Raw genomic sequence first — 23,498 nt, 5'->3', positions numbered from 1 at the left:
AATGCTATGTTAATGGACCCAGCTTTGACAGTGCCAGAATTAAAAGGGCATACAATAAACAAAGAGTTTCTGAAGCACAGAGGTATGGTATGGCAATGAAAATGACCAAAGGATGCAACAAATCTTTTGCTGGTATTTCCATGGACCTCAGCTAGGTTTGCTGCCAGCCAGGAAGCCAAACAGAATTTCATCCCATCCTATTCTGCCAGATGCAATAGTTAAGAGACCCACAAAGAAAAATATAAACCTGATGGATGGTTGTGTTAAAGGGACAGTGCAGCAAGTCTGGAAGGGAACAAGATGATACCTGAGCATTCTCTCGAGTCAGAGAAGATCTTCCACAGCAAGAAGGGTAACTTCCTGACAGAGCTATGACAAATCATGTAGAATCGGAGTCCATTGATCAGGACTGAAGAGAATCGTTTATATACAATTCTGGTCTTTTGATAGGATGCAGATATAGTACTTAGCATGCATAGCAGATAGCATTTAAATAAGCCAGATAAGAAAGGGAGGTAATCACTTCACTGACAGCCTTTCATTTGTCCCAGGTTTCTGGCTGTTTTACTGGGTACATTGAAGTCCTGAACATTTTGTTTCACTGTCTAAAATCCATGGTACCATTTATTCTGTGAAAGCTATGCTTGTTTTGTATGAGCTTGTATGATCAAATAAACAGGCAGACAGACTTTGGATACAGACTTTGGATTCCTATTATTTTAGGATATTTTTAGTGCAGGGTTGTGCTGCTCTTGTTCAAGAAGCAAAGCTGGATTTAGTTCTTTCTTATCCCTCACATGAGAGAATCCTAGTTAGTGATGGACACACCTCAAGACTTTCAGCAGTTTGCTTCGATACAGGTAAGCAATCAAAATAACCTTATCTGAACTATTCAGACTTCCCTGATCTGGATAAAGGGGCTGGAAGTCTCAAAAGAACAGGATTTCTAACAAGATTTCCAGTGCTTCCTCTCTCCAGTCAGAATAGGGACACAAAGAGGATATCCTTTCTTCTTGTATTTCAGCACCTCTGCTTCTCCTTTAAAGTTGGAATGAAGAAGCCCAGAAAGTCATGGGAAACTGGGGGTTGGGGACAACTTTTAATTGACCTTTCAGAAATTGGATTAATAATTTGGTTTGGTCTGAGATAAAATTCTGCATGGATTATGATTTGATCTGAACAACTTCACCCACCCATATTAAAAAAACATCTCTCTGATGCACTTTTTAGACTCTAGTATAGGTCCATTAACTTCAGTAAGGTCACTCTTCACTTATACACTGTTAACGGAGAGGACTATCAGATCCCTAGTTGATCGCTGATCTTTTGCAGTACTTTTACTGATTGGATTGGACCTTTCTAAGCAGAGCTAAAACCTTAATTCAGCTTTATGTGTCCTGGGGGCAGGGGGGAAGGATGGAGGGAAGAGAGAGTGATCTTGGGGTTCCAGCTGAAAGAGTAAGTTGTCAGAGCGGATGAACTAGTGTTAAACACCAGTGAGTAAAATGGGGTTTAACTTTCAAATGTGAAATTGTTGCATTGCCAGAGACACCCCTTCTACCAAAACACTTTTGAGTTCTAAAAGGAAAAATGAAAGCAGATCAAGAGTTAAGTTATATCTATTTCAGAATATGGAAACACACAGTTTATACGAGGTCCTGAACTAACAGAGCAGAGAAACTGACACTAATAAATTGTGCACTTCCAGACAATAATAGGGCCTTATGCTTCAAATTATGTGAGTAAAAAAAAAAGAAAGAAAAAAGAAGGGCCATGATCCACGCTGATGCTAGCGTTTTCATTATTAGTAGTGGCCCTGTACCAACAAGGAGGGTATCGCATGGAGAAATCAAAATTAAATGTTGAGCAATACATTGGGGGTTTGGGGTTTGGAACCTCCATGTTTGGGTTCACTCCAAGATGAGCAAAAATTTGAGAGATCTTGTTTCATCCACACTTCAGCGGCAGCCATGAAATCTGTTCCCTGGAATTTGCCAAAGGCACATATCAACTTAGACTAGACTCTTCAAAAAGGACTCAGTTGGGGCCTGATGCACCACTCATTGAATCAAGTGGAAAACTGTCCATTGACGTCAGTGGTCTTTGGCTCAGGACCCTGATGATATCTTTGATGCTTATCAAATATTAAGTAAGGACTGATGCTTAATCAAATATTAAGTAAGGACTTTTTCTCCAAACCATGAAATTAACATACATATAGATGTTAGCAGAAGATAGCAGCATTGGCTAGGATGCAACAGTTTGTAAATCTTTCCAGTTTAAACTACCTATGTGGTAAGTGAATGTTTTTCATTGGACTACCCTTTATAGTTATTAGGAATTTTTTAGAGATGGAGCCTACTTGATGGTCAATCTTGGGTTTTCCTGGCATGATTTGGGATGGCTGGTCTACAGAACCTAGATCATTCTCACTAAAGGTTGAAATACACATTGGAAGTTACTGGAGGTTATAGATATGAGAGTAGGTGGAGAAACACAATAAGAGAAAGCAAGGATGCTGCACTGCATATGTACCTCTTTCATTTGGCAAGTGTAGCTGATTCTTAACAATTTCTGTAAAACTTCACAGTAACCAAATATAAATTGAGAAGATGATCTTGTAAAAATAACAAATTCTTCTTAATAAGAGACCTTATGAGGACTCTGCTATTAACTCTGTTGAGAAATGGCAGAAGCCACTATCTATGTCTATGTGTCTGGATGTGAATAAAGAGGTGTGAAGAGGAGTGAAATGCAAATCGGCAAGGTTCTTCTCTTTCTTTCTCTGTATAGATATTTAACCTATTCTTCCTTCACCAGTTATACGCCAGTGAAAAAACCATTGACTCCAGTAGAGTTTATCTTATTTATAAGAGTGTGATCAGAGATTCACACCCATTCTTATTAAATGCCTGATCCTGAGCACCTTTAATGCTCATTGGTTTCAGTAGGAATCAAGGGTGTTCAGCCCCCCCATAGGACTGGGTCTTCTAAGACTTTCCAGTCTTAAGAACACTGGTAATATATTTCAAAGCTCTTTTCAGACATCTCTGACTTGGGTAACGATTACTTACCAAGCAGATCCATTTACATTACGCCTCCCTAATGCAATGGTCATATTTTTCCCCACGAATGAGCTGTTCATGAGCAATTTCTCCAACGTGTCACACAAGTATGCTGTTCATCAACAAAGTGTTGTGCACGTTTTCTGTTTCCACCCTATTTTTCCTTCATCAGACATATTTATGTTGTCCTAAGCAAGGCGCATCCCACACTCCATTAATGCTACATCTGCCCCTACATTTGTCTTGCCATATTTCGGAAGAGAAGTGAAGAGAAGCACCTTGTTATAATTCCGATTTTGGTTTTGGAGAGCTTCAACATTTCTGTGCCAGCATGATATTTATGGCTGTTCTCCAGCAGATTTATTTTTTTTTTTTGCAGGAGAGAAGTTTAGAGTTTATTCTCTTCCTAGCATTTGAAGGTCTAGACTGTGCCCTTGTTCCATCTAGACAGCGCAGCACTGCAAAGGGTGCAAAGGAAGACAGTGCAAAATACAAGAGCATCTTGAGCTTTAGATGTTGCAGCATTGCAAGCACAAGCATGTGCTGGGTGAAGAGGAGGGGAAAGAAAAAGAAGAGACCTCAAATTTCAACCATTAAAAAAGCTTTGTTGCCACTTTGCTACAGTCCCATGCTAGACGATGCAGAACTAGCATGCTGAAAGACTGTCTTTCCTGACCATGATTAAGGGGAAATGCTAATTTAGTGAGAGGAGGAAGCTGGTAGAGCAGCCTGTGTGGAAGATCTTGAAATACTTTTTCTTTGATTTTTTTTGTGATTTAAAAAAAAAAAAGTGGAATCAATAGACAACCGTTTCCTCCCACAGCCCCCCAAATCAAGCAGCATCACTGGGAGTCCTCCCTTAGTTTCAGTCCAACAGACTGAATATTGTAGTGGAGAAAAACTAGACTCAAAGTATAAGAGTTTGATGCAGTCCTGTTTTTGTCCTGACATTTCTGTGAGGCAACGGGTGCTTTGAATGAAGTAGTAACAACAACGTGACCAACTTGAGGCCATTTAAGTTCACGAGGCCGCATTCCTCCTTGCAGTGCTGGTGAAAGTAAACAACAGTATTATAAATTTTGGTCATGCCCTGGTATCGGTAAGTATAGTTTCTGAATTTGCCATATGCTCGCATTGAACTGGAACACCGATGCATACACAGCGAAATTGTCTAAACAGTCGTTCAACCTCAGTACTCGCTGTCAAAATTATGATCTACACGATTCATTCTGCTAACCACAAGAGGGGTTTTGTTTGTCAAATGAAATAATGTGTAATTTGGTATATCATTTGGGAAAGCATATTTTCAATATGCTACCACAGGCTTGGACACTGAAGCATCAGATTAGTGGATAATGTCCTACAGTTTCCTTTGGCTACAATGATTCAGCATTAGATAGGAGGCAAAATTGTCCAGAGGCATCAAATCATAAAAACTGCAGAGGGGGAGACTTTACTGAGCCAAATTTTTAAAAGCTGATTCTCGGAGTGAAATCCTGATGCCACCGAAGTCAATGGGAATTTTGCTGTTGACTTCAATGGGGCCAGGATTTCACTCTTGATCTGAGAGCCCAATTTTGTGCACCCTAAATTTTGCACATTCTGTTTGCATGTGCCACGTTGTCTGTGTGTGTGCATCAGAACTTGGATATGAATACAGATGCTTCCTGTATGCATAATTATGAGGTTTTTCTGCATGGAAAAACTGGTATGTGAAGGACTCTGGCTGGAAGATATTGTCCACAAATTTTGAGGCTCCACTAAAGCACCTTTGCAAATGTAGTTGCTATATTAGGTCATTCCCCCATAGGTGATTACAGGTGCTGACTATAGAATGTTATGGGCATTTGGCCAGTAGAGATGGTCAACATTTTTTTTTTTTAAGCATGAAAACAAACTGAAATTGAAATTCATTATTCAGGGTTCAAAATGGACACCTAAATGTTTTGAAATATTTTGTATTTTTTTAATCAAAATCATTATTGTAATAGGTAACGATCTGGATATTGAAATGTTTCATTTTCCAAAACACCATTTTTTGGTAAGCAAATAACTTTAAGAGCATTTTGAATAATAATTTTGATGATGGTGGTGGTCATGGACCAGGACCTCATTATGCTAGGTGCTGTACAAACAGGGGCGGGGGGAAGAGACGACAGATGGATACAGACAGATAGGGGAGTGCAAGGAACAATGAGCCAATATGAGTCAACATGACAGGCAGTGGTGTTAGCACACCAGCAACCGAACCATGGTCAAGTTTTTGTAGGCATCATGAAAAATGAGCGTTAAAAAAAAAATCACAAAGTATTTCAACAGACAAAAAATGTTGGCAACATTCTTGAAAAAAGGCCATTTTTCAACTGAAAAGTGACATCGGCATAGCTTCGTCTTTCAGGGGTGTGAAAAATCTGCAACCCTGAGAGACGTAGTTCAGCTGACCTAACTCCTGGTGTAGACAGCGCTAGGTCAGTAGGAGAGGGAGTACTTATGCCTATGGGAGAATCCATCCTGTCTGCATAGGTAGTGTCTACACTGAAGTGCTACAGTGGCACTGCTGGAGCAGCTCAGCTGTGCTGCTGAGGCGTTTTAAGTGTAGACAAGCCCTAATTCAGAGATATTGCTGAAATATAAAGAGGAAAAAAAAAAGAGTTCCACAATCCAGGATATAATTTCTTGTAAGATCGTACTTTAACATTTCAAGCTAGATTGTAAGGCTCTTACTCGTACTGAGGCTGTGTCTACACTTAAAACGCTACACTGCGTCACTGCAGCCCTTCGCCGTAGATGCTACCTAAGCTGACAAGAGGGATTCTCTCATAGGTGTAAGTAATCCACCTGCCCAAGAGGCAGTAGCTAGGTCAATAGAAGAATTCTTCCATCGATTTAGCTCTGGCGACACCAGGGGTTAGATCAGCTTAACTAAGTCACTCAGGGGTGTGAATTTTTCATACCCCCGAAGGGTGGATCTGGATTGATTTAACCTTTTTAGTGTAGACCAGGCCATAGCCATGCAGGACTCCAATGTAGGCACATACCTACTGGGTTTTAGTAGATGTTTGCATCTCTCTCAGCAATTGATAAACAGTTTAGAATCTCCATTTGAGTGGCATTAACTAAAGAAGAACAAAACAGGATCAGAAAAATGTTAAGTACCCATAAATTACATTTACATCCTCATTAAGTCCCCTTTATGCTGCCAGAGGAATGTAAAGGGGCCTAAGTAGAAGTGAGAATCAGACTCTTGGTCTTTATTCTTAGAGTGTTGTTGTATCTGGCACGTCAACATAAGAAAACATGGAGGGTCTTGTTCCAAAAAGATGCAATGTGGGTCGTAAAATGCTTGTTTTACCAGTTGCTCTCTTTTTCTCAAAATATTCCGTCTTTGCATTCCCACTTTAAGGTTCCCTTATACAAAGGACATAAAATCCAAATCAGCCCAAAATCCAAATCAGCCCAAAGAGTCTGCAAAGCAATAACACAGGAGTCTGCAGCGAGTTCATGGTATTTAAATTCTGCTAGTCCTAAACCTTGACCTGGATTCTACCAAACTTCTTAAATTGCTTGCTGTTTATTAACTCCAGCTGATGAGCTCAGTTAATTAGCTAATGCATGGATAGCTTGTTATAAATAGCAAGCAAAACAGTGCCGTTCCCCCCCCCCCCCGCCCCCCCCCCAGCTTCTTCAAAAGAAAAAGCATTTTTGACCAGAAAGTTTTACTTGTAAACGGAGGCCCGAATTTAATTTCAGATAGCGTTACTCCACCTTGTGCAAGTGATTTGTCTTGACACTGCACTGACTACCCACACACAAAAAGCCCTTTATGAGTTCCACGCCAAAGAGCCTGAAGTATTTTTTGCTTCTCTGAAAATGACATTTTGTCCTTTTTTTTTTTTTTTTAATCACCTGAACATGGGTCTTAAAACCACAGCACGCAAAGGCCCCATGTGAAGTGGGGAAAGGCATTTCGGCATCTGCTTAGACCCCCAAACTGAAGCGCCAGTGTGCTTAAAAAAGCTTGTATTTAAAGGCACTGCAGCTGCACCAGCTCATATTTCATCCAGCCACCAATTTCCTTTTTCCCCTGACAAACAGGCCTCAGAAAGAACGCAAGCCAGAAATTCTCCACGTTAGCGAAACATTTCCTCTTTCCCGTTCTCCCTTCCATTAACATTATTACACTGCTCCTGGGAAAAGCTGACTTTTCCAATCCAGACAGCGTATTTCTTTCTTTCTTTTTTGGGGGGCCAGTGCTAAGAAAAGCATTGAGGGGAGGTGGGAAGGGCAGCAAAGGAAGTATGGGGGTGAAGTGAATTATAACGTTTCTTCAGGAAACATACTCTCTCTCTCTCTCCTGCACACAAACGCACAAAAGTAATGAATCCTTGTCTCTTTCCCTGACTGGCTATTGCACAAGTCGAAAAACACAGACATACAGAAATCACTGACAGTCTCCTTCCCGGGGATTATATGCTCAATCGAGACCCAATAACTGTTTAAAGCCTATTTGACTAGGATGGTGCTTAAACGCACCACAGACCTAACTGCAGCCAATTCTATCTAAGACCTTGTCTTTAACTGATTAATAAGCCTTAATCTGCAGCCCTCAGGATATTATGTTTTTCTAGCCATCCAACGTCCCAGAGATAGGGCTGCACCTTCTGTTACATGCCTGATGTATACCACCTTTATGTAAAAAGAACAGGAGTACTTGTGGCACCTTAGAGACTAACAAATACAGACTAACACGGCTGCTACTCTGAAACCCACCTTTATGTACGCTATTCAAGATCCCACATTGCAAAAGATATCCTATGACAGTTATGACCTTGTGTGTCCCCCCTCCTCTACCACCCCTTCAGATACTTCATATACCATGACTGTAGGAAATTCATGCTGCTTATGTAGAGCCAAAGTCAGACCTGGTTTAGGAATGAGCAGCCATATTGGATGTCAAGAGGGTTGCACTCACTTACACCAGGCATGATTTTGGCCAATGACTTTATTTGTCCTGCTTTTATTTTTTCCTTTCTGGAGAGCTGTAACAGAAAGTCACATTTACCTAGAGAAGAGATAATCCCCACCCTATGAAAGCCAAAGGCAAAACTCCCACTGATTTTAACAGTGCCTGTATCTTAGAAGCGGATAACTAGAACAAAGTGCCCTGTCTTCAGAGCAGAACAGTACATAGGTAATGCATTGCTGACTGAACCATGGGCCTAAAATGGTATGTGTAGGAAAGGAGAGAAGGATTGAGCTTCCATGATGGGCCTGGACCAAAATCCTTCATCTAAACAGCCCTAACCTTGGGTAAAGTTTGCTTCCAGATTTGGACTTTATGGATTGAGCCTACCTCTAATGCCTACGTATTTAAGGCTTTATGTAATCTCGCTGGACTTTTTACCACAAGCACAACAATTTTCAGTTTTTGGCTTAAGATATTTTGTTTTTTAGCAAAAAACTGATTACATTTTGGGTTTTAGATGTTCAGTGTTTAAACAAAAAGCCAAAATCTTCCCCAGAAAGCAGGGATTTTTAGTAAAAAATTTTGGTTAGTCAAAAATACAGTTTTCCATTGAAAAATAATTTGAATGGAAAATTTTTGATTGATCCTAATTGATACATCATTCCCATTGCTCAACCTCCTGGATCAATTACACTTCAATAATGCTTTGAAGCTGGGCCAATCCGTATAACTATTTGGATAGCTATACTTGAAGTGGATGGAAAATGACTTTTACATCCTATGAGAATTTTGAAAAATTTTCCCATCCTGAATTGGGACAAAAATATTTACATCTTGAAAATTATCAGAAACTGATACGCCCCCACAACATTTGGATCAGGTTAATCAAAACTTTTAATTTCAATAATTTTAAAAGCTTTTGTCTCAATTTTGATGTGTTAACATTTTAACCTTTTTTTCGCTATAAATTAACTAAAATTTCTAAACACAAAATTGTTTTGAAGAAAAAAAGGAGAAAGTTTCCATTTCAAAAGTATTGAAAAGGGACATTTTGCTAATTTTGACTTTTTTTTTTTTTCAAAATTGTTTCACATTAGGAGATTCACCAAAACCAACTCTTTCCCACAGTTTCAGTTTCACTGGAAAATTCCTGACCAGCTCTAATCTATACACTGCTGGACATTTCATTTCAAAGGACTCCGAAGTGCTTTGCAGACTGTGGGCCTAGTTGTCTGCTGGTGTAGCTCCATTGACTGACTTTGGCTGAGAATTTGGTCAGCATATTGATGGAAAGCATTTCCACGTACCAGTGTTGATGGAGGACATTCCGCCCAACATAGAAGTACTACCTCCTCTGGGTGGGATACAGCAGGAGTTTAAAGATAGGCAACAATGTTACACAATAGTTTCAACAAAAGGAGAAGAACAAAATGATTCCAAGTTTAACCCTAGATCTAGTTGAAAAATGAGATCTCATTAAAAATGTCAGTTGTGTAGTTATTTCTATTTTGCAGGATTTGAAAGGGACCCAACGTTTCATTTTTTCACAATATTTTTTGCAAAAAAAAAATTTTTTTTAGATAATTCATTTTCAAAATCATAATAGAATTTTTTTATTAAAAATCATGTTTTCTCACTAAAAAAATTACATTGAAAATAATTATACTGATACAAATCTCACTTAAAATTTCATGAAAAATTAAACATTTTCATAATGTTAAACTTTTTTTGTGGAAAGCTTTATTTCTGAAGAAAGGTCATTTTCTGAAGAGTAAACTTTTAGCGTGAAAAATTTTGACCATCAATAATTGTATCTTGTTTTTCCACAGTCCAAGCTGGTTATGTAAAAAGTCAGTTAAGATATATATATATACACATTAAGTAAAGTGCAGGAGCAACATAACATGGAGCAAAAGCATTAGACATAGACAGACTCAATTAGACAATCTGGTTAATTCTTTGATTATATCAGAGTACTATAAACCATTCACTTGATTGAATCCAGACAAACTGCCTCAACACAATCTTTGACTCAGATTTATTTCTCTAAATTTACATTGCAACAGCTACCACAAAAATTACAAACTGTGGTTTGGGTTGATTTTTCTCCCCTCCCTCATGTTTACATGGTCTTCAAGGGAAAAATAAAACGGTTATGCCCAGAGAGACTTTGCTTGAATTATTCTCCAGAGTACCATTTTAGCAGCTTTTATTTACAAACATAGCCGGCATGTGTTTCATCATGTCTGGTTTAAGATTTTTATTTTGTGCCTTTCATAGAACAAGCATGGTTTATTACATTTATGAATGTGACCAGGCTGGGAACATGCTATCTGTCTGTTAGTGTCTTAAGCCAAGATTTACATCATTGTGGACAGAGGTTCCAACTCTGGGATAGATGACACATCTGTGTGTGTTAATACACAATCAAAATCGTATCTTCTATAATGAGAGGGAGCTCCTGTTCCGACTCTCAGGAATTGTCAATGATAGGCTTTTGTTATCAGAGATGTTACCTGGGAGAAATCTCCCTGACTTTTTAGTAAGACTTTCTTCTTCTTCTCTCTCTCTCTCTCTCCCTCTCTGTAAGATTTTCAGTTTAATAACAACTGTGAAAGTAAAGAACCAAACACATGCCTGGACCCAGATTCTGAGTGACCGTCGGGAAAATCAGTTAAGGTTATTCATGTCCTGAGATGGCAGGATCTGCCCCCTAGGATTAATCAGTTCAAAGAGTCGACAGATTTCAGTTTTTCTTTGTATTAAATTTACCCATCATCTACCAGCTGGACAGTAACCCTGATACTCTAGCACTTTGGAACATCTGAGTTAATACCTTTAACTTCCACCTATAGGGTTCTGGCAAGTGAGCTTTGCTTTTTATCTTTTTGTTTTATTTTAAAAACTCAACAACTCTTGATTAAAACTTAACTAAATTTGGTAGACATCAAGTTAGAAAAAATAAAAGCTGCAAAATTCTGCCATACCCCTGAAATTAAAAAGGGAGGAAAAAAGAGATAAAAGGAGAGAGGTGTTCTTTGCTGAATAGTTTTCTAATTATACCAAACGTGGCCACAGAAGGGACAATATCAAGCGCAACACCACACCTCAGCTGATGAGGTTAATTTGGTTGATATTCTCCAGAACCTGGAATCTCTAGGAGTAATGGGACACACAGCAGTAGCAGTGGATAATAAGTTCAAATTTAGTGGTTTCAATTTTTTCCATTATGTTTGAGTCCTGACATATCTTACATGTACTGTAGGAGCTAAAAGGACCATTTGTTTTTTCAGCTGACTTTTTGGAGCTGGGCAGACCTGTGAGATGCACCATAAATGGATTGAAAAAGGTGAGGTTTATGAACTGCAAAGCAGTGAGGAAGTTTTCCAGGAAACTATGCAAAACCCTGCTTTTGACAGTCTACTTGAAAAATAAATACTACAGATTCCTTCAGAAAAAAAAACTGACCTACTATTGTCCTCTTGGGTTTTTTTTCTTTAAATTGAGATCTTGTTAATTTGAAATACATATATATGTAATTTCACGCACATCTATTATGAAGATAGTGCAGAATTTGCAGAAATACAAGACCTGATCCAAATCTCACTAACACTGGTATAATTCCACTGATTTCAGTGAAAGTATTTCTGATTTTCCCTGTGAGACAGAGGAGAATCAAACCCCTAATCCTTCGCTTAGTCCTACAGGAATTATTCAGAAACAATATTACACATCTACAGTAAAATATGTTACCTCGGTGGTCAGGGGATTGGAATGAGCTTTAGAGCCTTTTGCCACTAGTTCAAATCTGTTCCAGCCACAGCCCAATGAAGTCAATAGGAATGTTTCTGTTGACATCAGTGGGTTTCAAATCAGTACTCAAGTGCATAGTAACAAAGGACTCAATCTGGTGAGAAATTTAATCTGGATGCTTCACGAGCAATTTTTGAAACTGTTTTATTTTTTCAATATTTTGGGGGAGGGGGAAATTTCAAAATTTTCAGATTTGTTAGGGAAAAAACATTTTAAAAAACTGATTTTTTTCCCTGTTTTTTTAATTTTTTCACATTATTGTTCACTTTTTCCTGCGAGCCCTCTGTTGTTACTTTTTACATTTTGCCAATGGAAAGGGAGGGCAAACCGAAGAACTAGAAAGGAAAGAGGAAAATCCAAACCTGAAAAAAAATCTTGATTTTGTTTATCTGTTGGTTTTTTTTAATCAAAAAATTGGAAATGGTTTTAAACAACTTTTTTTTTTTTTTTTAGAAGACAGTTTTTCAATGAAAGAAAAAGTTTGGCCTGAATGTTGAGCAGCGCTAGCCGTTACCATATACATCTGCTTCATAACATGAATGACTCAAGAGCTGACCAGGTTGGCTATGTGAATGAGCCTCATTCCATTTCCTAATAGACAGGTTTCCACAGCACAAAAATCGCCAATACAACTGACAGAAACTTGCTCTTTTTGACAGCCAGAACATAGAAAATGAATTACTCTTGTACCCCTGGGGCCACCTTCCAGAACAGGATCCTGGGGCAGTACCGTACTTGTTGCCTATGTCTGCTGTTTTCAGATGCTAGCCTCTGTAATTCACTTGCAGGCGGTTTCTTTACTGAATTGATAGGTATTTGGATAGGATGATGAATGTGGTATTTAAAAAGATATGCGAGAGACAAGGTGGGTGAGGTAATATCTTTTATTGGCTCAGCTTCTGTTGGTGAAAAAGACAAGCTTCAGAGCTACATAGAGCACTTCTTAGTGTCTTTAGAAGCGTAATTTAAAAGATAGACTGACTGGTGTCCCTCTCAACCTTCTGTTGCTAATGAAGAGGGAAACAACTCCCTCCGTATTTTTCTTCCAAGCTTTATCGGAAAGATAAATTAACAACGTGTATGTGTTCTAATCGGTACAGTTTGTAACAAAGGAAAATTGGGGTTGTCTGAATTATTTGACGATTGTGCTGGTAAAGTGGCTTTGCAGATGATCAGTGAAGGTAGTAAAATCTTTTCCATGATCACTGTTTGGTGCTAGTTTGTTGTTTTTTTTTTTTTTTTTAATTCTGGGTGGGCAAGGCTGCTTTTCCTCTGACCAAATTGGGGGAAAAAAAAAACCAGGGTGGCTCTCCCGATGAGTTTCTGGGTAACTGCACACATCTGGGTTTCATATCAAAAGAAATAAATATCAGACCTAATTAATCCTCAGTGGCTTCTGGGTATGGACTCCTGAGCAATGCAGCCTCTAATTACAGTTTAAGCAGGCATGGTGACAGCGTAAGCTGCATCAGCCAGGCTCTGGATTTGATGCAGTATATTGTCTTCTAAATCAGGAGAAAAAAAATGAGGCGCAGGCGTTCTCAAACTGGGGGGTCAGGACCCCTCGGGGGGGTCACAAGGTTATTACATGGGGGGTCGCGAGCTGTCAACTCCCAAACCCCGCTTTGCCCTCCAGCCCTTTAAATATATAAAAAGTGTTTTTAATTTATAAGAAGGGGGGTCACACTCAGAGGCTTGCTATGTGAAAGGGGTCACCAGTACAAAAGTTTGAGATCCACTGTTCTAAATGGAGAGAGAAAGAAAGAGAAGTATTTGTTTAAAACTTTGTCAAAGTCCTTAAAACAACACTGATTTTCACCAGCGGAGGATCTGGCCCATCTTGAAGCTATCTAGGAAGGGGAAAAAAAATAGAACAAATACATGTCACACTAATTTGCTTTTGTGTTGTGCCTAGCGGAATGTCCAAATAGCACCACCGCATGCTTTTTGCAATTTAAGGCCACTTTTAATAAACCACAGCCTTAATGCAAATTGCTGAAATGCAAATCTTGAAATTATTTCTATGAAAAAAAAATAGTACAATTATATTTCCTTTCAAGAAATGCAAACTGGCTGATTTATTAGTCTTTTATAAAGGGTTATTTATAACTGATAACCTGTGTAATGATTTTACCAGAAGATAAAGTTCCTATATTGCAGACAAAGAGATATCTAGGCAGCAGTATTCTGATTAGTTTTACATCTTTTCTAATTCAAGTAATTTAAAGATGGAGTTTGGGGATTTGCTGAGCTGCAATAAAACATGTCGGGAAAGGGGTCTGTTAAATGTTTTATAACTCTAAAGCCATCTTTTTTTCCCCATGTCTTTAAAACCATTTTGATTTGCAAATATATGAGTGAACTCAGAGCAAACAAAAGTAAAAGGACTGTTAACACTGGCTTTGGTACAGGCAGTCTCTGTGTAAATTTTCCCTCTCTGCCAATGTACCTCAATCCTGGCTTGCAATAACCCCTGTTATTCTAGTCCTGGATTTATCCAGAGCAAAGGCTGCCAACTATACCAAATTATGTGGCTGGTTTTTTTTCAGTGAGGACTAATGAGACCACCAAACTTATTTTCCCTCCTAACCAGAGCCAGGATTTGAACTGAGGTCCCTAGAGATGCAAACATAGTATATTAACCAACTATGAAACCACCCCCCTGCTATGTAAAGTCACACCCAGGAGGGTTTTGTGGTGCTAGGCAGCAGAGTTTTTACATGGCTATCCATATATTACAGGATATTATTTTTCCAGCAGAGAATATTTCAAACATTTCCAGTGAACTTTTTTCTCTTCTTTTTTTTATATGTATTTTACATATAAAAATCAAAGGAATAAAATTAAACCACAAAAATATGTTAGGGAAACAAAAGCAAGGACAAAATAGACTTTGAAGGCTGAAACTAAATCCTCTTTGCTCTACCATGCTGTCCCTGGTATTGCACAGACCTCTATGTAGTCAAAGATCTTACATAGCATATAGTATGGGCCATGAGTCCTTGCATTTAGGGGTTAATCTCACATCCTTTTGCATAGTCTAAAAGGTACAGTGCACCATCTCAACACTAAGGCCAATGGAATAATCACAACAGGCAAATATAATGATAGCACTTATATATTGATAGCTCTTTGTATTTTCACAGTGCTTTACAAAGATTAAAGGCCAGATGGGACTCTTAGATCATTTAGTCTGGCCGCCTGTGTAACACAGCTCATAGAATTTCATTCAATTGCCCCTCTGCTGAGCCCAATAACTGTTGTTTGACTAAAACATATCTTCCAAAAAGACACCCAGCCTTGAGCTGAAAACTTCAAGAGACAGAGAATCCAACACTTCCCTTCGTAGATTGTCCCAGTGATTAATCACCTTCCCTATTAAAACTGGTGCCTTATTTCTAATTTGAGTTTGTCTGGCTTTCACTTCCCTCCGGAGGCATCCCTTGGGGCAGGGCATGAGGGGTCACGGATCTGGGGCTTGGCTTGTACGGAGCATGCTCAGTAACACTGCTGAAGCCAGCTGTCCTCACTCTGCCCCACCACTATCGGCAGGCACAGGTCATTTCTGCTTCTACCCACTGGTCCTTGTTATACCTTTCTCAGCTAGGTTAAAGAGCCTTTCAGTACTTCAGCACTTATTTTTTCTATTAGGCGGAGAAAGTGGTTGGAGTTCAACTTGAGGTTAAGCACCGGACTGGCACTCAGGAGATATGGGTTAAGCATTTGGCTTTGTCACAAACTGTGCATGGGACTTTGGACAGGTCACTAAACCTTTCTGTGCCTCAGGCCCCCATCTATAAAGTGAGGATGAAGAGGATCCTTTTCAACAGGCCTCTCCAGTGCAACCATGCAAAGACCAGACACGAGACGGTCCTAATTTATTAATCTGGAGTATGTTGCAAAACGGGACACATTTTCAAAAAATGTCTTTTAATGTGGAGTCCATAGGTTTTTATGTTTTTTCAGAGGCACATATTGCATTAATTAGTTAGTGTGCGTATGTGTGTGTTACTGTTCTCTATTGGACGAGAAGCTGAACTGCTCAGCTGAGTATCACTGGCCCTGTACTACTAATAGCCAAAAGAGATTCGCCTTTATCTGTAGATGTAAGGGCCTATGTTTTTGATTGTTTTATCCCAACCGTGACTGTGTAATTCTCAATGGCCATAGTAGGAAGCATTGTGACAAATTTGGGCTCTTTGGCTCTGTATCACATACCAATTATATTACTGGAAATGTATGCAATTAAAATAAAGAGCTTGGATGGATGAGTGAGGGCATTGATGATGGTACATGTTACCCTTACACTTCTTGGTCACTTTCATAGTAAGTACCATGTGTCAATATTAAACACCTTCCGCTGATGACTAGTCAGTCCAGCCTCCAGGAAGATTAATGAGCTTTGATGGGTTGTGGCAGGACTGGCAGATTGGCGGAGGGGAACCAGCAGGCTGCTTTTAAGCTCAGTAGCCACAGAAGGTTGCTAGAAGCTCTGTGCTTTGGCCTGCAGCTGTGATTGTTCTTGCTCCTTCATCAGCTCCTGTCCTGCTCCAACCCTGTTTCTGTCTTTCTCCTGGTTCCTGAGTCTGGCTGTGATGTTTGGCTCTGATTTTGGGTCCCCTCAGCCAGCTTCTAACCAGTGAGCATGACTGTCACCATGTGAGCCTGGCACCATGTACATGTTGAATACTGTATAAATGGCAATCAGTAATTAAGAACAGCTCATTGTTTTGAGCCTGACCCGGGTCAGCAGTGACTGAGAGTAATTTCCACCCTTTGGTGGCTGATGTAAAATGATCTGGTGGTCTCAGCCCATTTTCTTGCAGACAGTTAGTTAGTTTGACTCCAAAAAGGAAAGAGTGACAGAGACTCCATGAAGGCCACAAGGGACTTTGCTATTGCTATTGATTTTATGTGGAAAGTGCCCAGTTACTATGGTCATGGGCAACAGTATAAAAGTCTGATAGAAAATGAATAATTCATAGAATATCAAGGTTGGAAGGGACCTCAGGAGGTCGTCTAGTCCAACCCCCTGCTCAAAGCAGGACCAATCCCCAATTTTTGCCCCAGAGCCTTAAATGGCCCCCTCAAGGATTGAACTCACAACCCTGGGTTTAGCAGGCGAATGCTCAAACCACTGAGCGATCTCTCTCTCTCTCTCTCTTCCCCGCCCCCCCCCCCCCCGTCCCCCAAAAAATACATTCTCGCATTGGTACTCATTGCTATTCCTGCTGGTAGCTTCAGAAGAGCTTCCAAAGGCTGAATTACTCTTAACCATACAGATGTTTCCTTCTATCAGGGGTGAGGTAGAGGGCAATGGGAGGAAATTTCACAGCATCACTATACCAGGATCTTTCCCTAGCACTGGTTTAATTTAAAAATCCTTTTAAAAAGAAAGAAATTGAAATCATATGATGTAAACTATTACCCCATTGCTTATGTGCTGCAAGAGATCACCTTATCTTCCAATTATACGAAGGGCTATCACACAACATTGAACTGCTCTTGACAGGGCAGAATCTCGGCCTTGCACATTTTGTAACAGCTTCCTCACTTGAAACAAAAACTATTGGTGGAAGAAATAGTTGTTGAAGAAAAGGTCATTACCAGGAAGCCCATAAAATGCTAGTAATTTTCCTCTATCAGTCCTCCTCAGCTGATAAAACTTATTAGGCCCTTAAGTTCTGTTTACACTGCTGTCTTTAAGTGGTCACTTATCCACTCCTGCCCTGTGTATCTGCCTAAGGGTTTATTATTATTATTATTATTCCACTTTTTCTTTCACTTTAATAAACAGCACCATTCCTGATACCAAGATAGGAAAATCTGACCCCTTCAGTCGTTTGCTCTAGGTGTAACAAGAAGTGCGTCCTCTACTGCGTGACATCTAGAGAGTTCATTATCTTAGACGAGAATAGAGTCCAAAAATTTGCCTATTGTGCCAAAGTGTGTTTCCTTAAACTCTAATGGCAGTTCAACGAAACCCAAGTTTTATAGCATGTTTTTACTCTAAATACCAGAATACTAAGACACGAACAGTTTATCCTGAGGGCCCATTCTTGCACTCAGTGAAGTCAATCACAAAAACTCCCATTGATATCAATGTGAACAGGATTGGGCCCTAACATTTCAATGAATGTAGGACCATATTCTACCCCCATTCGACACACACAACTCCCAATGGCATCCAGGTGACTCTTGAGTGGGTTAAATATGGTCCTACTATACTAGAGGGCCCAGTTCGGTGGAAGTGACTCCTATTGAAGTAAATTACAGTTGCAACTCTGGAAACTGAGAACCAAAATGACTCCAGATATATTGATTTAAAGAAAGCAACCAGAACTCTCATCCTGAAGTCTTCCTCATTAGGGTGACCAGATGTCCCGATTTTATAGGGACAGTCCCGATATTTGGTGCTTTTGGTTATATAGGCACCTACTACTCTCCACATCCTGTTCCGATTTTTCACATTTGCTATCTGGTCACCCTATTCCTTAGTCTTGGCTAAGTACTGCTTACAGTTACACTAGATCTACTCTGCCGTGAGAGGATATAGTGCCCCAGAGGGAACTGTGCGTGAGCAAAAACTGCATTAGGATGTCAGGATTTAGTCTCAGATTTTCTGAGGATATACTTTCACATATATGCTTTCTCCATCCCACTGTCCTTCTTCTGATGACTTCTCTACTTTAGGAACTGATACCCTGCATCCAAGGAAAAAGGAACCCAATCAAAAGGTTTCCTTACCTGTAGAGATATGAACTATTGAAACCTCATCCACTGTTACTCCTGACATGTTGAAAGGTTTCAGTCTAAAACTTGCCATCTTTAACATTAGTGCGATATATCCTTTGTAATGCATGTACAGTCACCAGGTCTCTATAAATAATTCTATTCTGGACATTTGGAAGAAGTTCCTAGTGTCATCCTTTCAGGAGCTTGCAGAAGACAATGAACCACAGTATTGACGCCTAAATTACAACACCTCCTTTCCCGAAAATAAAGAGACTTTATTCTATTGCCAATCCCTTCACGTTCAGACACTAAGAAGCACTTTGATCTATTGATTACATTATTGTGCGACCAAGGGCTTTAAATGAAATATCTTTGTCGTACTGACAAGTTTTTTTGCATGATAGGAATGTTCCTTAAACTGCCTGCTGGTTGCAAAGAAGATTTGCTTTGACTATCAATGTGTAACAAACTGAATTCACACCAATGATTTCAGGTTTGCTCCTCTAGCATGCCAGATGAGAGACAGCATTGCTGAGCTTGTTGAATCATTTATGCTAGACATGCTTCCACAAGCCATGTAAACAGAAAATCTGGTCTACCCTATATAAGTTCGGGAACTGCCCTCATCACCTAATTAGCTGAGCACCCAATTTGCTGCCAAAGCAAACCATTATAGGGACACAACAGTACAGTATGTTCTTCATATTAGAAGCATAGAAAACGGTACCAATTCAAGAAATGTTCAGGATTCATAAACATTTTCCTAAGTTACCAACTGATTACCCGCCTGTTTGAGAACAATGGCAAGCACGGCCATGCATAGAATTCAAGTCCAGCCCAGTCACTGGTAATTTTACCTAATTGGATCTTTTCTCATCATTGGATCAGTTGTAATCAATATCAGACTTTCATTTTGTCCTTTTATTACATTTTATATTTAACATATAAATTCTCATGTCCATGAGTGGAACTGATTCGGGGAGGAATGGGGCAAATATTTTTCAGGAAAAATGTAATTTCCTGACCAGCTCTTCCCGGGAGTGCCACTCTTAAATCTGTTTTTACTCTAACTCACACGTGCAAGGGTTTGTAACTCAAGTGTAAAAATGCGTTCATGAGTGGCACTGGGCATATGAGGTTTTTTTCAAATTCTAAGGGCCTATTACATTTTTCTTAACCTGCACACATACACAATCAAACAAAAGCCCTCCCGTTGACTTCAGAGGGTTTTCACAGAATCGGGAACTGAAATTGAAAATAAAGTTATAATGGCTGCATATGTGATCAAATATTAAAATGAAATTGTGTGCCAATCATTGGCCAGATTCACCAGTTCTCTCTGCCTGCTTTTTTGCCCCATCATACCAGTGAATGACTCTATCTAGGTACTTCTATGCCCCTCATCATCATTATGTCTGAGTGCCTCACAATCACTAATGAGTTATCTTTACTATATCCCTATAAGGGGGATAAAATTATTCCCATTTTACAGATTGGGAACTGAGGCACAAAGAGGTTGTCACAAAGGAAGTCAGTGGTAGAATCAGGATTTGAACATAGATCTACAGAATCCCACACCAGTGCCTTAACCACAAGTCCATCCTTCCTCTGCTCCACTAGGCTAGATCCACCAAGGGGATTTAGACTCAGTGTCGCAATGCCCACTATTCAGGCATCCTGCTGCCTAGTAGAATCCACAGAGCCAAGTTAGATGCCCAGGGTCCCCAAATAATGCATGGGGATATTATTGGTGGAAAATTAGGCACCTAGGGAATTTAGGCAGCTAGTTAATTGGGAGGACGGGGGGTTGAGGATCTAAATTTTGGACTTGGGTGCCCAAAGTGTCAGTTACGTACCTGTAATCCCTTTCTGGATCTAGCCCAATACCCTTTTTACAGATCTATTAGTGACCATTCAGAGGCTAGATCTTGGGGGATCCTCCTAAAATCATTATGACTAATGTGATATTTTTTAAAAATCTGATTTTTTAGCAAAAATTACCCAGCCTCCCAGATCGCTCTCTTCTGCTTTCCTTCTGGCTTTAAAAATAACATTGAAAGGAAAAAGTAGTGAGGTGGTAGTAACATCAAGCACCTTCATCTGAAAAAGGAACAATATGGGTCTGGCTTAAATAAAAAAAATTGCTAGTGACATCAGAGACATTTCTCCCAAAGCCTACCTGACTCGGCACTTTTGGAAGGAAAAAATACCACGTTAAATTGTTTGTTAAAATGGCCTTTACATTTCCGAAGTGGAGATTTATAACTCTCACATAAAGTAAAATAATAGCTTGGCACTTGAATTCTTGTTTTGTTTGTTCAGTGGATATTGCTGAGATTATCGTTAAGATCTAACTAATTTGTCTTTCTGGTTTGCGCATTATAGCTAATGACGCTGAGGTCAACACCAAAGACTGCTGGCCATTGGCTATTCCATATCTTTTGCAGAGGCCAAAAATGGGGACTGAAAGATTGGCTCCATGCCACTAGACCTTTGGAACTACTTTGAAGGTAATAAAATCACATGGATTTGCCAGCTAATTTGAGCGTCTGTCCAATTTCATCCTGTTTATTCAGCTAGCAAATACGTAGTTAAGGTGAGACTGTGTAGCTGTGCTGAATGCTCAATTGTTATCTAATTCTAATTGTGAGAGAGACTTGCAACTCCTTCTGCAACAGAAGCAATTGGAGCCATTTCTATCATTAATTTGATGCTTGATGGGATACAGTGTACCCCGGCGATAAAGGAGATTTAAATTTCACCTTGTGCCAGCACGCACCCCAGAGGAAGCCCCAGTTCAGCAATGCACTTAAGCACATGCACAAATCAATTTCTCCCCGGCAAGGCACTTAAGTACATGCTTAACTTTAAGCCCATGCTTAAATCCCATTAAAGTGAATGGGACTTACTCATTGCTTAAAGGTAAACATGTGTTGATATGTTTTTCTGACTAAAGATGGTTTGCTGAACGGGGGCTCAAGAGAAAGCAGGCTGCATGTCCACTGTGTTTTCCCAGGAATTCCATGTGAAATTAATTGGCAAACTATTTCCCAAACTGAGGTCAAAGTTCTCAGCTGATATAAATCAGCATAGCTCCATTGAATTCGAGGATGGAGAAGCTGGCTCAGTGCTTCAACTAGTGCATCTAATTAATAACAAAAAGACAACGCCATTGGGTATCTAGATTCTGAACATACAGTTGTTTCAGATTATGCCACGTTACCACAGGAACTATTGAACATAAGACCTACCTCAACATAATAACAATAATGCTTAGACTGTACGTAGCTCTTCACATATTCATAATACTATGCAGATATATATTAGTCTTTACCAAAATGTAATTTAAAATATTGGATTGGGGATTTGTTTTTACATCATACAATTCCACTTGATGTAAATAACATAGTTGTTCGTAAATGTCAGATTTTGGTAAATTCTTGAGTTGAAAAATTTCATACCTTTTTGATAGGGGAAATTTGAGGGTGTCACTGATTTTCAAATATCCTGAGCCTCCACAACTTCTGTGGATTTCAGTAGCTTCTCCAGGCACTCACACATAGTCTGATTTGCTAATGTGCAGTGTATAGAAACCCGTTGTTAAAATGACAAGCTAACATAGGTGCTGGACCTTGAGATGTGGAGGGTGCTGAAGCACACCCTGGCTTGAAGTGGTTTCCATTATATACAGGGGTTTACAGCTTGGTTCAATGGCTCTCAGCACCCCCACTATAAACATTCTTCCAGCACCCCTGCAAGCTATCCTTTTAAACATAAGGGGTTTCCTGGTCTGGCTTGCAGGCTATGGGGAAGAATGCAATCTGGGGCTCATCAGCAATCAGTCTGCAAAGAGCCAGCCTAGAACAAGGTGGGGGGAGTCATTCCTCTGTGTCTTATGGAGCAGCCTGCTTTGTCTATCTCTGGTTTGGGGTTCTTGTGTGCTAGGGTTCTAGATTCTAAGAAATAAAGTAGTGTTGCACTGCAAACTTCTCAAAAAAGTATTTTATGTTTTTATCTTACTTCTCTGTATGTCATGGACATAGCACCATTATAGTCCATACAAAGCATTCATATCTACCTTTTAAAATTTTGATCTATCTGTACAACTAACCCACTGCAAAATGCATCTCCCCAAATATATGTTGCCCATTTTCCACACACATTTAAAAAATATGCACAAATCCCTGCTTCTGCAAGTTCACACAAATAGGCAAGCCCACGTATCTGTACAGAATGCCACTGGCCTCCCTGCCTGTGCACCGGAACATCCAGGATTGATGTTTAGGGGTTTTTTAAAAAAACAAAAGCAAACAAACCCCTCTGCAACTGGGAGAGATGTGTTTGTTTACATATAATTGTATATACTCCATGAGGAGTGGGGTTTTTTGTGTGTGTGAAGGGCAAAACAGAAATAAAAGAGGATGAAATGGGAAAGGTAAAGTATTCATAGATTAGAAGGCCAGAAGGGTCCACTATGGTCATTTAGTCTGACCTCCTATATAACACAAGCCATAGGACCTCCCTGAATTAATTCCTGTTTGAACTAGAGCATATATTTTAGAAAGGCATCCAATCGTGATTTTAAAATGTCAAGTGATGCCTTTTAACAGTGTTTTCTTTCTTTCTTTCTTTCTTTCTTTCTTTCTTTCTTTCTTTCTTTCTTTCTTTCTTATTTTTTTTATTTCTTTTCAATTATGAATAGATTATAAGTGTAGAGTTTTGGAGATATGGAAAGGAACTACTCCAGACCAGATGTGCTGGCTGCATATGAAGGGCAGGCTATAGTACGTTAGTGGTTTAAAGTAACAGGAAACCTGAGCAATATCATAAATCAGGATTTTCTGACTAGATTTTTTTGTACAGACTATAACAAAATGTATTGAATATCTTGAATATGTGAGAGCCTCCAACCTACCAAA

The sequence above is a fragment of the Chelonia mydas genome, chromosome 12, assembly GCF_015237465.2.
Source record: "Chelonia mydas isolate rCheMyd1 chromosome 12, rCheMyd1.pri.v2, whole genome shotgun sequence".
Taxonomy (NCBI): Eukaryota; Metazoa; Chordata; order Testudines; family Cheloniidae; genus Chelonia; species Chelonia mydas.
This window is presented reverse-complemented; position numbering follows the sequence as displayed.